The sequence below is a fragment of the Strix uralensis genome, chromosome 4 (assembly GCF_047716275.1).
Source record: "Strix uralensis isolate ZFMK-TIS-50842 chromosome 4, bStrUra1, whole genome shotgun sequence".
Taxonomy (NCBI): domain Eukaryota; kingdom Metazoa; phylum Chordata; class Aves; order Strigiformes; family Strigidae; genus Strix; species Strix uralensis.
The window spans coordinates 59,823,069-59,838,097 of record NC_133975.1 but is presented as its reverse complement, the minus strand read 5'-3'; positions in this window follow the sequence as shown (position 1 = coordinate 59,838,097).

The following is a 15,029-nucleotide window of genomic DNA, read 5'->3' as shown; positions in this document are numbered from 1 at the left end:
CGCCTGCTGCGCGGCCCCCCGCGCCGGGCGTGCGAGCGGCCAGCGCCGTCTGCTTCCCAATCCACATCCCAATCCACATCCCAATCCACAGCCCCGCCGCCCCCCGGGGCTGCGGCGGCGGGAGCGGCTCCCCCTTCCAGCCGGGGAGCGCGGGGTCCCTCGGCGGCCCGGGGGACCCTCTCCCTGCCGGCGGGACCCCCGGGGCCGTGGCCCAGCTCGGCTCGGCTCGGGTCTTTTGTTGTCGGACGGTGCCTTCCCGCACTTTGAACCCCGGCGGCGGGCGCAGGGCCCCGGCAGTCGGACCGGCGCGCCTCGCAAGGGGCGAAATTAACCGTAGATATCGATAGATCGCCTTGGGGTCATTTTCTGAGCACTCCCGCCGCCCTCTCTTTGCATTGTTTCTACGTACGTGTGCGCTCATACGCGTGTGCCTTCCCCAAATAGCTCGATACCGATCTTTAAATACCTGTACATTTGTTTATACCTATAAAATAAAAGATTTTTTTCCCCCCCTTACGCGATTCATTAGCATTTTTGGAGGGAAAGAACTTCCTTGGGAAAAGAGTTGACATCTGAGCCCGGGGAAGTTGTTGGGGTTTTTTTCCAGAAAGCCGTTTCGCCGCACTGTGGGGCGGGCGCGGGCAGGTTCGCAGCCCGCTGGCCCCCGCCGGCTGGGCGGGCAGCGCTGCGCGGGCGCGGAAGGGGTTGCGGGGGGTGCGCGAGTGTGGCGGGGGGTCGCACACCCCGCTTCAAGCCAAGGAGAGGGGGCAGGGGACCGGCTCGGGGCGCCCTGGCGCTCGTACCTACGCGCTCTCGGGGCATGCGATTTACCTTGCTAAATGCCTGCTTTGGTACGCGTGTTACAGATGCGTAGCTCTGAATATTATGCACCCGGTACACCGTCACAGTCAATAATCCAGGAACTTGGAAGGATTTACACCTTCGGAGCTCCGTACAATGCCGGCCTAATTGATTGCTAAACCTGAAGTTTTCTAAACGCGAACCCCTTTTGGAATTAATTTCTCCGATCGCCTGCATCTTTCAGAGGAGAAAAGAGAGGAAATAAAAGAAACCCTGACTTCTAAATTTTTAGCGGCAAGGTGTTGTTTTTTTTTTTCTTTTTAGGAAAAAAAGGCGTTTGAGGCCGCTTTTCGCGAGCTCGGGCCCTGCTTGTGCCGGGCGGCGCCGCGGGGCTGGAGCGACCAGGGCCGAGCCGACGCTCCGAGCCCCTCCGCAGGCGCGCAGGGAGCTCCGCGCTGCCCGCCCGGCGAGCCCGGGCTCTGCCGGTGCGGGCCGATTTTTCCCCTTGCTCGATCCGGGGTTTCGGGGACAAGGGGGGCTTGTTGGCTCGCTTTCTCCCTTGCAGCTGCGACACCCCACCCTCACCGCCCCGCCTGCCCCGAAGGGCTGCGACGGGGGCGCGGGGGGCAGCGCAGGTCGCTCCCGCCGCCGCGGAGCCAGGCCGGGCAGAGCAAACGCTGCCGCCGTCAAAGCGGGAACGGCGCCGGTCCTGCCTTCTCGGAGGGCGGGCTTGTGCCTGCCCTGCCCGGGGGGGGGCCACCGGCCCGACCCCGGCCCCCCCGCGGCCGCCACCAGCCCCCGTCCGGCACCTCCTGCGGCGCAGCCCCGGCGGGGGCAGCGTGCGAGCGGGGCCTCACGGACTCCAGACCCACGGGCGGAAAGTGGCGGGACCGGGTGGGGACGGGCCGCCCCCCGCGGCACCGCCTCGGGAAGAGCCCGGGCCTGACCCCACGCGGGGAGCGGGCGGCCGGGCCGCAGGGCAGGTAAAGCCCTGCGCGGCTGCGGCTCCGCAAAGCCGAGTCCCCGGGGGGAGCTCGGGGCTGAGCCGGGCCCAGCCCCGCGGCCAGCGGCGCGATTTGCGCGGCTGGAGCCCGCCGTCGGGAGCGGAGGATGGACGCGACCGACCTCAGCCCAAAACCGGGAGAAGAAAAAAGAAAAAAAGAAAGAAAGGAAAGCCACAAAGCCCCCAGCAGCCCACCCGGGAGCCGGAGCCTGCGGGTGCCTCGCTCCGGCGGTGAGGAAGAGCCGGGAGCTCTTCGGCCTCAGCCGCCTTGTCCGGGCGGCGGGGCGCGGCGCTGGGGACGGAGCCGAGTGAGCCCCGTGTCCGTGTGCCTGTGTGTCGGTGTGTCGGGGTGTGTGTGTGTGTCTGTGCGTGTGCGAGTGCGGGAGAGACCCGTCCCCGGCCCAGCGGGGCTCCCCACCGAGCCGGGGTGCAGCGGGGAAGCGTCTCAGATTTATGCCCTCATCTATATACGCACACATACACATATATATAAATACACGTACCCACACATATACGTTGCCAGTGCATACATATTACACAGAGGGCTGTGCGGGCTGAGCTCTGCAGCCGCTGCCCGCCGATGAGAGGGATGCTCCGGCGGCGGTAGCCCTGCACGGCCACGCAGGAGCTGGCCACGCACCCACCGCATCGCTGAAACCCACGCCTGATCGGGGGAGGGGGTGTGTGTGTGATCGCCTTCCACCCTCTCCTTCCGTTTGACCTTTTTTTAAGGTTTTCCCCCCACCTTCTCCGCTGCCAAGCCTCAGCCCGCGGCCTCCCCGGGGGCTGGGGCGGGGACTGGGCGCTGCGGGGACGGTAGCGGAGCGGGGCCCACGGCCGCAGCCCCTTCCCTGGCCGTGGGCTTGTGCCCACGGCCGAGCCCGGCCCGCGTTGAACATTAACCGGCTGGAGCGGCCCCGCGGTGTAACATGCTACGTATAAAAATGAATCATCTCCCAGGTTGTAGTAAAACGTCCTGTAAAGTCCACCTATAAATTCTGGTATGCACTTAGCGCTCTCGGCTTCACGTCTTACCGTTGCCACGGAGTATTTGCCATCCCCTCCTCTCCCCTCCTTTTCCCTCCCCCTGAAATCCCGCCGGTCGTCTGCGGTCCTAACCCCGGTCCCGCATGCCCCGGCGAGGGGTGCGGGCAGCCCCGGGGGCAGGATCCGGCCTCTCCCCCCCCGGGAGGAGAGCGGGGTCCCGCGGGGGCACCCCCGAGGTGCCGGCGGCCGCAGCCGTCGGGGACGCTGGGGCCGCCCCTCTCCCTCCGAAGTGCGGGGCGGGAGAAAAACAAGCGGGACAGACAACGGCCCTGTGACCCCTCCAGGGCGGCTGCAGCCCCCCCTCTCCCCCCCCCGGGGCCAGCTAAGGTGGGGCGGCTCGCAGATGTCCCTGCTGCTCCCGCCCCTCGAGGGGGACTGTGCCTCTATGTGTGTGATAAGAAGAGATACTCGTATAGGGCAGCGAGGTCCTATAAAACTCAGCAAGGCTCCCCCTGCAAATTCGTTATGTATTTTTCTCCGGTTTAACGGGAAAAAAAAAAAAAAAGAATATTTAATCCGAAGGGAGCGCAGGGCTGCGCAGCCTCGGTGGACAGGCACGGGCGAGGATCGATGAGTGTGCAGGAATCAATGCAGCCCACAGTTTAAATCTGTGACCGAGATTTACGCAATTGGAAAGGAACCCGAGGAACAAGCCCCCGGCCTGCTGGGTGTGTATGTGGAGAAATGGCAGCACTCGGGAAAACACGAGGGTGGAGCCGGGCTCATCACTTGATATATATATTTAGTGTGGTGGTGGTTCCACTGGCTCACAGGGGACTACTTCCATGCTTAAAGTTATTCACATGCTTGAGTGATTTGCTGGATTGCGGCCATATGTAAAGCAATAAATATAAGTGGCTACTTCTGTGCAAATAAGAGATCCAGAGGTCTCACAAGTAATTTTCCAGCAGATCCAGACCTCGTACTGTTAAGACAAAAGTGAAGGGAACTCTCTTCTCTCATTCAATTAAAAAAACCCCACCAACAATTAAGGTCACTGGGACAATACAAGCATAAAGGAGCATAAAGCCTTTCCTTTATGAAAATCCTTGCCAGGCACTTTCAAGGCTGCATTATCTGGAGAGGAGCAGGAATCTACAAGCCCCGTACTGATGCAGTTGTTTTCAACCTTCCAAGTCACAAATTCTTGCACCCGCTTTGGTGGATGCAGAGCTAAGGAATGAAGCAATTTCTTGCCAGGCTGGAGGACGGCGTGTCGGTGTGCGAGTGGGTCCCAGCCCGTTTGGTGCTTCTTTGAAGTCAGCAGAGCCTGAGCTGGCAGTGCTGAGTGTGAGGGGAGTTCCCAAGCAAGCAAGAACTCTCCCTATGAGCAGTTGAATTCCCATGATTTCTCCAGGGAAGGTCATGCGTGCTTCCCACTCCTCAGCCAGGATGGGAAGAGCAGTAGAGACGGAGGTTGCTCTTCTGCCCTTTCTCCTCTATCTGCGGAGCCAAAGTCTCTGGCAATTCTCATATATTTTATTTTATTTTTTTTTTGTGCAAAGTAAAACAGAGTTTGATTAAAATAATAATATCCAGCTTTTGGCAATGCTTCCTATAAATTCATGGCTTTAGCCTGGACTGTCTCATGGCCAGACTGTAAATTTTCGCATTCTAACTCCCTGTGACAAATCTCTAGCCCCAGTCATTGTTATTTCCTTCAGCTTTCACATCCTGCTGGCAAAAACCTCCAACTCTGGTATTTTTCCCCCAAAACAGAAATTCCTACCACAAGGGCCATTACCCTGAGAACATTTTTTAATAAACATATTTGGAAAATGAAAACAAGACACGTAAAATATATGAATATGAGTAACATCAAATGAAGATTTGGAAGCGGTTTCAAGTAGTATTACAAATAGGAAATAGCTTTCCAGAGATAAAAATGCTCCATGTGTTTTGTTAACACCAACATGCAGTCCGGCTTTATTCTCATGGTTTATTTGGATGTTAAGGGACACCTTTGTCCTACTTTATGTACTTGTAACTGCTGGCTGAGCCAGGAGGTCAGAGTCTTTAGCTTGTAATCAGTGGGTGACCAGCAACATCCCTGACAAATAATGCCGGTGTGACACAATCAGGGCGACAGCCATTCTCGCATGTCAACAGCTATGGCTCAGCGAGTCTGAGCAAAAGATGTGGGGAGGGACATTTCATAGAACAGGTCATTTTTTTGAGTCCTGGTCCATGAAGCTGAGATGCTGTTCAAAACTTCAGCCCCCAATACAGAGCAGAGAAAAAGGCTCCCATTGACAGGGGTGGTTTGGGGTTTTTTTTGCAACAACCCCAAGAAGCAGCCTCATTGCTGACCTAGTGACAGTTGTAGGCTCTCAGCATCTTATAGGGTGTTTCCTTTTAATTGTCTAGGGTGCAGGGAATGTTGCATTTTTCTGTCTTCTTAACAAAAAGTCTTCTGCAACTGGAGCGCAGCTCTAACAATTCTCTGCGTGACAATGGAGTATTTAATTCTTGCGATGGCCAGACACTGCCATTTGAGACCACTCAGATCCCCTCCGGTAGAGCTGGCAATTCTGGGGACATAAATAACACAGCCTGGGGACCCATGCAAGCATTGTTTACATGAAAATATTATGGGCCTACACTGGTCAGTGTAGTGTTTTCCTCCTCATGCTGGAAGGAGCAGAAGCTGTGACGCACTCGTTGATCCAATGGGGCATGTATGCTATATGCTTAAATCCCATTGGCTTCAAAGGTAAAATTAGCACATGCTCATTTTGTGCTGGAAGACAGCAGGCACGGCATGTGTGTTCACAGCCCATGCTGAATCAGGACCAGGCTCCATGGCTGGAGAGAAAGGACTGGGGACAGCTTCCCTTCTTGTGGGCTTAGACAGGCTCATTTCATCTTGCATGGCTGGGCAAGGAGAATAACCGGGCAGGTTCTACTGTGCCTGGAAAAAAAGAATTCCCAATCAAAAAATACTTAATCTCCTGCCACAGAAATCAGTCAGCTGTTTGGGACTAGGGTATGTCTGATGTTTAGGGAAATGGATGAATTAAAATTGGAGGAAACCCTCCAAAGGAACTCTGTGAAGGATTTTCATGGGGTAAGGAAGTGAATTTGCAGCCCAGGCTACAAAGACCATGCTGACCCTGTCTGGAGGCTGTGGGCATGAGCGGACACCAACGCAGCTTCGTCTTAAAGCATGTTGTATTAAAAATCACAGAGTGGTTCCCTTACTTTCCACTTCTGTCTGAAGAAATGAAGGCAAAGGAGGAGTAAGATGAAAAGATGAAGCAGCTTGAGAAGAAGAAGAGATCTTATTTCTGGTTTGTGTGAGATGTCTTGTGCAGAGACTGTCACAAGAAGAAACCTTTGTTGAATACAATGCCACTGAAGCCAATGTGCACTCATATTAAGAAAAGCCTGTGTGCTCTCTAGATCAACTCAGGGGTGGTATGTTACAGGAGTGCTAATTCTGAATCTCATTCTTTGGTGATGATACCCAAGTGTACCATGGCACATTTTCACTTTCTTAAAAGAAATCTAGTTGAAATAAGCTTGCAGAGGACCAGCTAAATTGGTAATCTTAACATAGTTTCTATAAAGGTAATGACGATTCTCATCATTTACTCTTTGTATTCTTCATGGCATCTGATTAATTTCACTACAAAATTTAGTTTACACATATCTGCAAGCAGAGCATGTGGAGCGGTGTGGGCAGAATGCCCACCCTGACTATCCCAGAGGATTATGAATGCCAGGCTGTTACAAAGAGAATATCAGAGCCTAGCACAGGCCTTAAGAAGAAATCCAACATACTATCCTGCCACTGTTTCCATTGAAGGGAACAGTGGGGTGCTTCCCTTTGAGAAGGTACCTGCTTGAGTTCTCCTTAGTGCAGTGAGGTCTCCCAGTGGGGCAAAGAAAAGCCTCCCTCTGTCCATTAGGAAATGCCTGATTTGAGGCTGCAAACATAGACTTTAGCCAAATGAGTGAAAAGTATAAAATCGCAAAAAGCAGTTATTGATATCCTGGCAAGAAATTCAAGACTGCATCTGACACTCATCTGTGCATAATGCTATAGTCCAACACTACTTAGCTCTTAAGGGCATGACATTAGATATGTAATCCTGGCTCTGTGGCCTCTGTGATTAAAACGCTGTCATGCAATCTAGCTTAGTAACTAGTGCTGGACGTGCTTACAGTACCCCAAGGGGCTCTTGATGTTTTAGACTGTAGCCAAAAAAATTCCTGAGAGAGTTGCTGTGGACTGGAGACACTGTACTAACCCATCTTTCAACTGCTTCTGGCTCTTCCATTTGCCCTTTGAAGTACTTATGGATGGGACCACTTTCCTCTGAAAGTGAACTCTTCTCTCCCAACTCCCTCTGCAAGCAAATGGTAAAACCCCAAGGGAGCTGGAGGCTGAGCCAGGTTTGGGTCCCCAGCACCAAGAAGATGACATGGTTGCTAGTCTTGTGAGTGCAGAATGACCCTATGCCTTTAGCAGAGGGTCAGACAGACACACCATGTCTTCTGCACCCTTCTACACATAGGGCCCTTGGCCGTAGTGTTACTGGCCCATCCTGGAAAATGGCAGCTCCTAAAGCTGAGCCTAGCTCACTAGGCGTCAAACTGACTGTGCATCTGCTGAACTCAGCGAAATGCAGGACACCAGCGCTAGTTCACATTTCAGGTACATGGACGAGGTCAAGCCAGTAAGACTGTGTTTATACTGATGGATCTGGGATGCTTCCACATCTTTGGATCTAGGTGTATATCCTGGCCATCTAGTTTAGTATAATGCTTTAAGCAGTCAAACCCATGTTGAATAGTCATATATATTCAACCATGGGAAGGAAACCAGGCATGCAAGCAAGCTAAGAGGAAACAACCACAACGTGTTCTTGGAAAGTCCTTGGTGTCTACCAGAGGAGACAGGCACCTGAAAATCCCTGTGTAGTTCATACGCCATGCAGGCTTGGTTCAGACGTACTTTGTCAGGTACCACTTTCAGCTGCTCGTACTTGAACTAGAGCAACAATTGTTTCCCATGTGATGTGAAGATAAAAGAGTGTTGGTGGTTGTGAAATGCTCAGCTAACTTGCTGAGGAAGATCATTTCAGTATACGGACAGCAAACTAAATCCCTAATTTCTACCTAGCAATGGGAGCTTATTGGGCATAATGCACGCATTCATTTTTGCTTGGGTTTTTTTTGCATACATAAGATTAGGAGTCCCAACTCCAGGCCTCTTATTCAGGTGAAGAGCATAATCTTCATAAAAGTCTCTAGAGACAAAGTGGCTTGTTGGCCTATAAACTGGAAATAGCCTAAGTGCCACAAAAGGTTTCAATCAAAAAGGCAGGCGTAGCTACAGGAGAAACTGACTCAGAATGAAGCAGTCATCTCACTGCAACATCATTAAGGAAAGACTTTAATAGCCTGGGACAGATTTATAATAATTAATACAACTTGCTCATTATCTGAGACAAGGCATGTACAGCATATAGCATGTCTCTGTGTGAAATTGTAGACTTATTTGCACAAGTGTGGGCTGATTACATTACATGTAAGTAGCAGGGTGAAGCAGGACATTTGGTCCAAATACATGTAAATAGAGTACCTAATAGTTTAGAGAGTCATGTCATGGGTGATTTATACCTCCCTACTTTGTCAAATCATGTTGACCAGCTTAGACCTTTTCATTTCTTCTCCCCAGGGAAGAAAGCACAGCATTTTAGGGACTCGTCTCCAGAAAAAAGTGCCACGGTGGTAGAGATGCCAACTTTTCATTTTCCCAGTGGGTGGTCTGCTGCGAAATCCCCAAAAGGCGAAGGATCTAGAGCTAGCCAGGGCCTCCCTTAAGCTGAAGCGTTTAAGAGATTTTTATGTGTAATTTAAGATGTTTGCTGAGAAATAGAGACTCTGATTTAACTATTTGCAGCTTATGATTTTTCCATTAGAAAATCTTAAGGAACCATTGGCACATTCCATATTTGACTGACCACAAAATCACAATTTTTTCCCTCAAATCTATTGCCCCACAGCAGTGTCCTTTGTTCTTCTCTCTCATTTGGTTTGAGCTTATTTGGAAATTGTCAGAGAAGACACTCAACTGCCGTGATTCACACTAAGCAATACAAGCCCCTAAAAAGATTGCCACTAGCTTCTTTTGGGGCAATTTGCAAAGCAAGGGTTCCATCTGGAAGGCTGGGTGGACTGACATCCCTGCTTAATGTTTAATACAATTCCCCCAAACACCCAGAGGTTTCACTCAGCCCTTTCTGTGCAAACCCCCCTTTTTAACACTCTGGGAGCTCAAACTGAAGAGAAAGTGAGTGACATGTAGCATTCTTGCATGTAAATCTCCCAGTTATCCCAAAAATGTTGAAGCTGCATTGCAATAGGCAAATGCAACTACATCTAATTGTCTTCCTTATTTAAGTGTTATATTTTTTGCAGGAAATACATAACTTTTGTTTGACAGTGCAACAGGGTGGTCCTCTTTAAGTAGCCAAAAGAACCTGGAGCCAGTTTCCCCTCCCGCTCCCCCCCAGTAAGCACTTTTTAAGGAAGTAGATGTGTGAAGGAGCAGCAGACAAGATAGAGACCGGAGCCAGATGTTCCTCCAAGAGCTGCCTCCTGACTGGGATAGAATCCCAGCTGTTCGCTGACTCAGGGGGATTCCAGGCAGAAAGCTCTGGGATTTGCCGTGTGTGCATGAGAGAAAGGCACAGACTGCACTCCCCTACACTGACTCTCCCCAGCTTGCAGATGGAGTGGGGAGGTGTGTGCTTGGCTGGGAAAAGGATGCTGCGAGGATGATGAGTGTGTGCTGAACAATCCTTTCGGGAGAAAGCCTCAGCTACCAAAGTTGTGCTGATGAGGTAGGTAGGCACATTTCTCCTGGGACCTGTATTAAGAAATCCTGCTCTGTGAAGTGAACTGCTGCCTTAAATAGCCTGGGCATTTGCCTAATTTATAGGAAGAATGTTGAGGAAAGGGCTCTGCTATGGATGTGCTGCAGGCTGACAGCTTGCGCCTGGTTTGTAAAACATATTAGATATTTCTGGGCATATTTACAAACATCTCCTAGTTAGGCTAATAAGCTGCTTAGCCAAAGTCAACATAAGCTGCAGCACACATTATATCCCTGACCAAAACATACCTTCTATCCAAAAATCATGATTCAGCCTCAGAAAACCTCCCCACTCCAACCTGTGTTTAATGGCTTTGATTCTGGGGGAAGAGAGTTTCCCTGCACCAGTGGCCTGTAGGTCACAGTCCTTAACCAGGGGTCTGGTGGAATACGGCTCCACAGGCTGTACAGATTGCTTGCTCAGAGATGTCTACAGATAACATGCCATGAAGAAGGAAGAAAAGCCCGACCTTAGGGCAGTTTTTATTTTATACTTTTCCCAATGTTCAGGAACAGGTGCCACAGATACAAATGCCCTGCTAATGGATGTGTGAGGCTCTTGCATATAAATTCTGGAGAGGTGCACTGTTACCCAGAACTCTAAAGGCATGCATGGCAAGGTACTCCGTACCTGTTCTTATTCATGGTATGTTTCATTATGAGACATGGCCAGTGACAATTATCCACACTGGCAAAACCAGGGCAGGCTGTGGCTCTTTGCTGCCAAGCAGGCGTGTCATTCAGCTGCGTCTAAATTACCTCCTCAGGCACAGGGGTCTTGGCGGGCTGCAAATCACCTGGAATATGTGTTTTCTGCCACTTCAGGCTGGGTGTGCAGGTTAAAGGGAGAGAGCTTTGCACACAGTAATGCTTGTGGTTTTGCTCTGGGTGACTCTGCAGGGCTGTGTTGCCTGTGAGCCTCACCATCCGCAGAGCTGGCCACTGCTGGCAGTCCCCAGCCGCTGGGATGATGCATATGGCCAACACGGGGCCCCGAGTATGGATGGCTGAGGTCCAGCACCACAGGCAGAGGAAAACCTTGGCAGCCACGAAAGCTCACTTTCACTCATGGCCAAGATTAGGAGCACCTCTCGTCCTCCTTGATAAAGCCCAGCATGGGAGCGGGTTTGACCGGCTCTTAAGCCAAGTGTGGCTCAGCAGCCACAGCCTGACCAGCTCTGCTTCATGCTGCTGCACTCCACATCATGATTTTGAGGCCTGCTTACAAAAATCTGACCATAAAATGGCAGTGTCGGTGATGCCACATCACAGCTTCAGCTCCTGGATAGGAAGAGCAGCAGAAGTGAAGTACTGGAGCTCCTCTGACTGCGCTAAGATGCCCTCTGGAAAAATATCTTATTAGCATTTTATAGTAGTGCTTTTAGTTGGTAGTGTTACTTGCTGGCTTTGCAATACAATAATCCCAAGGAAGACGGCTTCACATTCAGCTAAGCACTGCTAGCTAGCACAAGGTGAGAAATTCCCTGCTCAGAAAGGCTGCCATTTAAATAGATAAGGCAAATTGTAGGAGGAGAAACAGAGCTAGAGAAAAGTGAAAAGAATTGCTCAAGGTCACATGGCAGATCAGTGGCAGATCAACAAAACAGTCTGGCTGTCTGAACTGCCAGTCTACTGTCCTGTAAAATCTTTGGGAAAAAAGTCTCTAATAGCTGTATCTTATCCTTGTGTCCATAGTGAGCCTGTGCAAATAATATATTGGAGATCAAATTCTGGCATCCCAGAAATGAGAATTCCATATTTTATGGACTCGATGTATGATCCTCTAAGGTGGCTAATGTGAAAGTGGAACAGTTTGTTGGATCAGTCATTTATATTTAAAATTTAACTTCTGGAAAGCATAGTTATCCTGAAGTCTATTTTTTCCATGGTGAGAGGAACATGCTGGTGACCATAATCTTGGCTAAAATATAGGATAAGAAACTCTTCGTCCTTCCCCCGCCATGTGCTATTTTGAGTTGGCATGTGTTTACAGAGATAACATTTGATGTCATAGTTGCCACATTTGACAGAGAAAAGCCTGAGAGAACCATTAACTATAGGACGAGTCAGCAATCTAAGGCATCTTTGTCCTTTGCTAAATGATTAGCTCAAAGCAATGCATCTTCTGAAGTTTCCACCCCAAGAAAATCCTACAAACAAACACTCTAATAGCTATTATAAAATAAAGAATCCTTTATACATAATAGAATTTTACAAGTGTGCAAAATCAACTTATCTTTATTGCCCACAAGAACAAATATTTATTTGTCATTAATTTCTAAATGCATTATAGCAATGTTAGCTACAAATTTGAAAGCATCAGCGAATAAAAGAATAGAAACTAGAGACAAATAGGAGTCTGGGTGCCAGATTTCTTTTTCTGCTCTACCACTGGGTTGCATTGCAACCTTGGGTATGTCACTTAACCTCCTTACCTCAGTGCGTCCATATGCAAAATGCAGCGATGATTTTTAATTCACAGAAAGATACTTCTCTTTCTGCCGTAGACCCAGGTCCTTGACCCTCCTAGGATCTGCTTGTTAAAAATTTGAAAGAAGTTTTTTTCTCAATGAATCCAGGTAATCCCCAATGAGCTGTGAATCCTAAAGGGTCATATTATTCAGTACATTAGACGTTACTGTCAAAAATAAAAGTTGCATGGGAACTACGTTCCTAGGATGCTGCTGGTCACAGCTGCTTTGAAGACCCTTGAGGGGAAGATGATGCTGGTCCATGATGAAACTCCAGATCACATCTTAGACATCTCCAAGCAAGCAGAGGAGTTACTGATATTTTTGCCTGTAGCTCAGTTGGTTTCTGGACTGTAATACTTCCTCGCCATAGCTGCAAGAGGGGAAGATGGGAATGGGATAGGGACAGCTTAAATTGTCTCTGTAGAGGAGGGGAAGACAGCACACAGGAGGTCCTTTGGATAACGGGATCTGAGCAGCTGGGGGAAGATCCCATGCTGAAGCATATTTAACTTCACTGCTAATAGGTTAAGAAGAGAGAGATTATTTTTAACACACTACTTGTGAAACATTTTTCCTTCTCCTTGAAGAAGTACTTTGTCAAGAGGTGTGGCACAGATGCCTGTAATAGTAAATGCTGTTACTGGGAAACATGGCACTACATTGCATCCATAAGAATGTAAAGATGCCTTTTGTAAAAGACTATTTTAGGGACTTAAAATTTTTCCATACTTTCCTTCATACTAAAAACATCCATGAAGGATATCTGTCTTTGATTGATGATTTATTTATCTTTTGGTTAAAGATTCAGCAGAAACGTCTCAGCCAGTATTTCCAGGGATAATGAAATTAATCTGTTGTTTGGCTCATTTTCTAAAGGGAGAAAACCACCTTCATCCCACTGCAAAGCACTGTCTTGTATATGCTTAGGAGCAGGGATGTGAATTTGCTGACAGGGTTACTCTGATGTCAGGAACATGCCCTTTGCTTTTCTAAATAATATCAGCCAAATTTGTGAAATTCTAGTTTGAACATACTCTGGAGAGACTTGTTAGAGCTGGGCAGCTAAATTCTCTGCAGATTACACATGCTGTAGCTCTCATCAGACTACGGCTGCTGTAGGAAACACACCAAAACGCCGCTGTACGTCCCAGCCAGTTCCCCGCAATGATGGCGAGGTGGGGGCTGCTGCTTGCTTCACTTTCTGGAACCACCCAGCCATCTGTCAAACAGACCCGCAGGCTGCACTTTTGAACTCCAGCTATCCAGCCCAGGCTCCACCGGGCTGGGCAGGCTTGTCCTTGGCCAGCTTGGAAGATCCTAAGGAGAGTTTGTGGCCAAGTAGTGGCTGGAATTGCCACTTTTTGTAAAGCAGAACTTGCCAAAAGAATTAAGTCACCCAGGCCAGACTGAAATTTAGGGAGGGCTGAGCGCTTTCTCTGTAGAGATGATGGAGAGCTAAAAATTGCTTGAGACAGAAGGACATGTGTAGCTGGAGATCACAACAGACAGCACAGACAAGGGCATTAGGAAGAGCTGCAATGGGTTATATCCCCTCTGGAGTTTGTAAGCATGAGCAGAGGACAGTGGGCATGGATAAGGAAGGTGACAACAGTGGTTGTGGTTAGAGGAGTTCTTCATCGGCACAGTGAACAGCACATGGGGGAAAGCAGCTCAGCCTGCTGCCTGCATCACCTCTGCCGTGGCTGTGCAAAGCCACGTAGCTGCTGCTTCCACCCAGGAAGGACTCAGGGCTGCGATGGCAGCAGCTGTGGCTGACAAGGAAGGAGGGCTGTCACCATCAGCCAGACTGGGAGTGACATGCCTCCATCCCCAGGATTTTGCACTCAGGAACCCAGTTCTGGCCCGCCCCATTTTCCCTTACCTCCATCTGGCAAAGTGGGTTGCCTCTGCCTTTGTCTTCTTATTCTGAGAGAGGAAAATGGTGGTTTGCTACACAGCTGAGAAGCCTCAAGCTGAATCTTTACTCAAGGGTGGGGACAGCAGTACTGGTCACAGCCTTCAGCTCTCAAGACACTGCCTACATGTTCAGGACTGGCAGCACTTTAGACTTCCCACAGCACACATATGTGTCCCGGTGATGTTCCCAGCCCACGCTGGGTCAGGACTTTGCTGTGCAAAATTCCCCACACCTGGCATGGTGCTGCAATAGGCCCTGGGATGGAGACCTGAGGGCATGTATTGGCTCTGCCATGAGTCAACATAGGCAGTTAGTAGCTTATATCTATATATGAGCACTTTTATACCTATGCATGGAGATTATTACTTGTTATGATGGCTAGAGAAGGGAGATGTGGGGAGCTGGAGTCTGAGGAGGTTTGTAATCAGTGCCACCCAGATCCTCATGCGACAGAGCAGGAGCCTATCAGAAGTGTTGGCTCTAAGGGAACACCGAACAACACAGTTTTCTGCAAAATCCTTTCTTCAAACCCTATTTTGTCCAATGGAAATAATTGCTAGACATTTTACAGGTAAACAATGTCAGTGGGATTTGTACCATGTAATGGCGAGTACACGAAGAATAGAATGTCGCCTCTGAGGTATCCCAGTTTTGTGGAAACTTCTTGTCTTTAGCTTCTCTGTGCTCATTTCACTGTGTTAAAAACAGAGACAATACATTTCCTTTTTGTCTTCCCCAGGAAAATTTTATTTGCCCTCTACCCTCAGGAAAATTGAGACAGGAACAAAAGGAAAAAAGGAAAAACAAAATGAGCAAACAGAATTAGATTTTTTTTTCCTTAAAAACTTTGAACATTTTTCACAAAAAAAGCTCACATCTGTTATTTATAAAATTCCATTT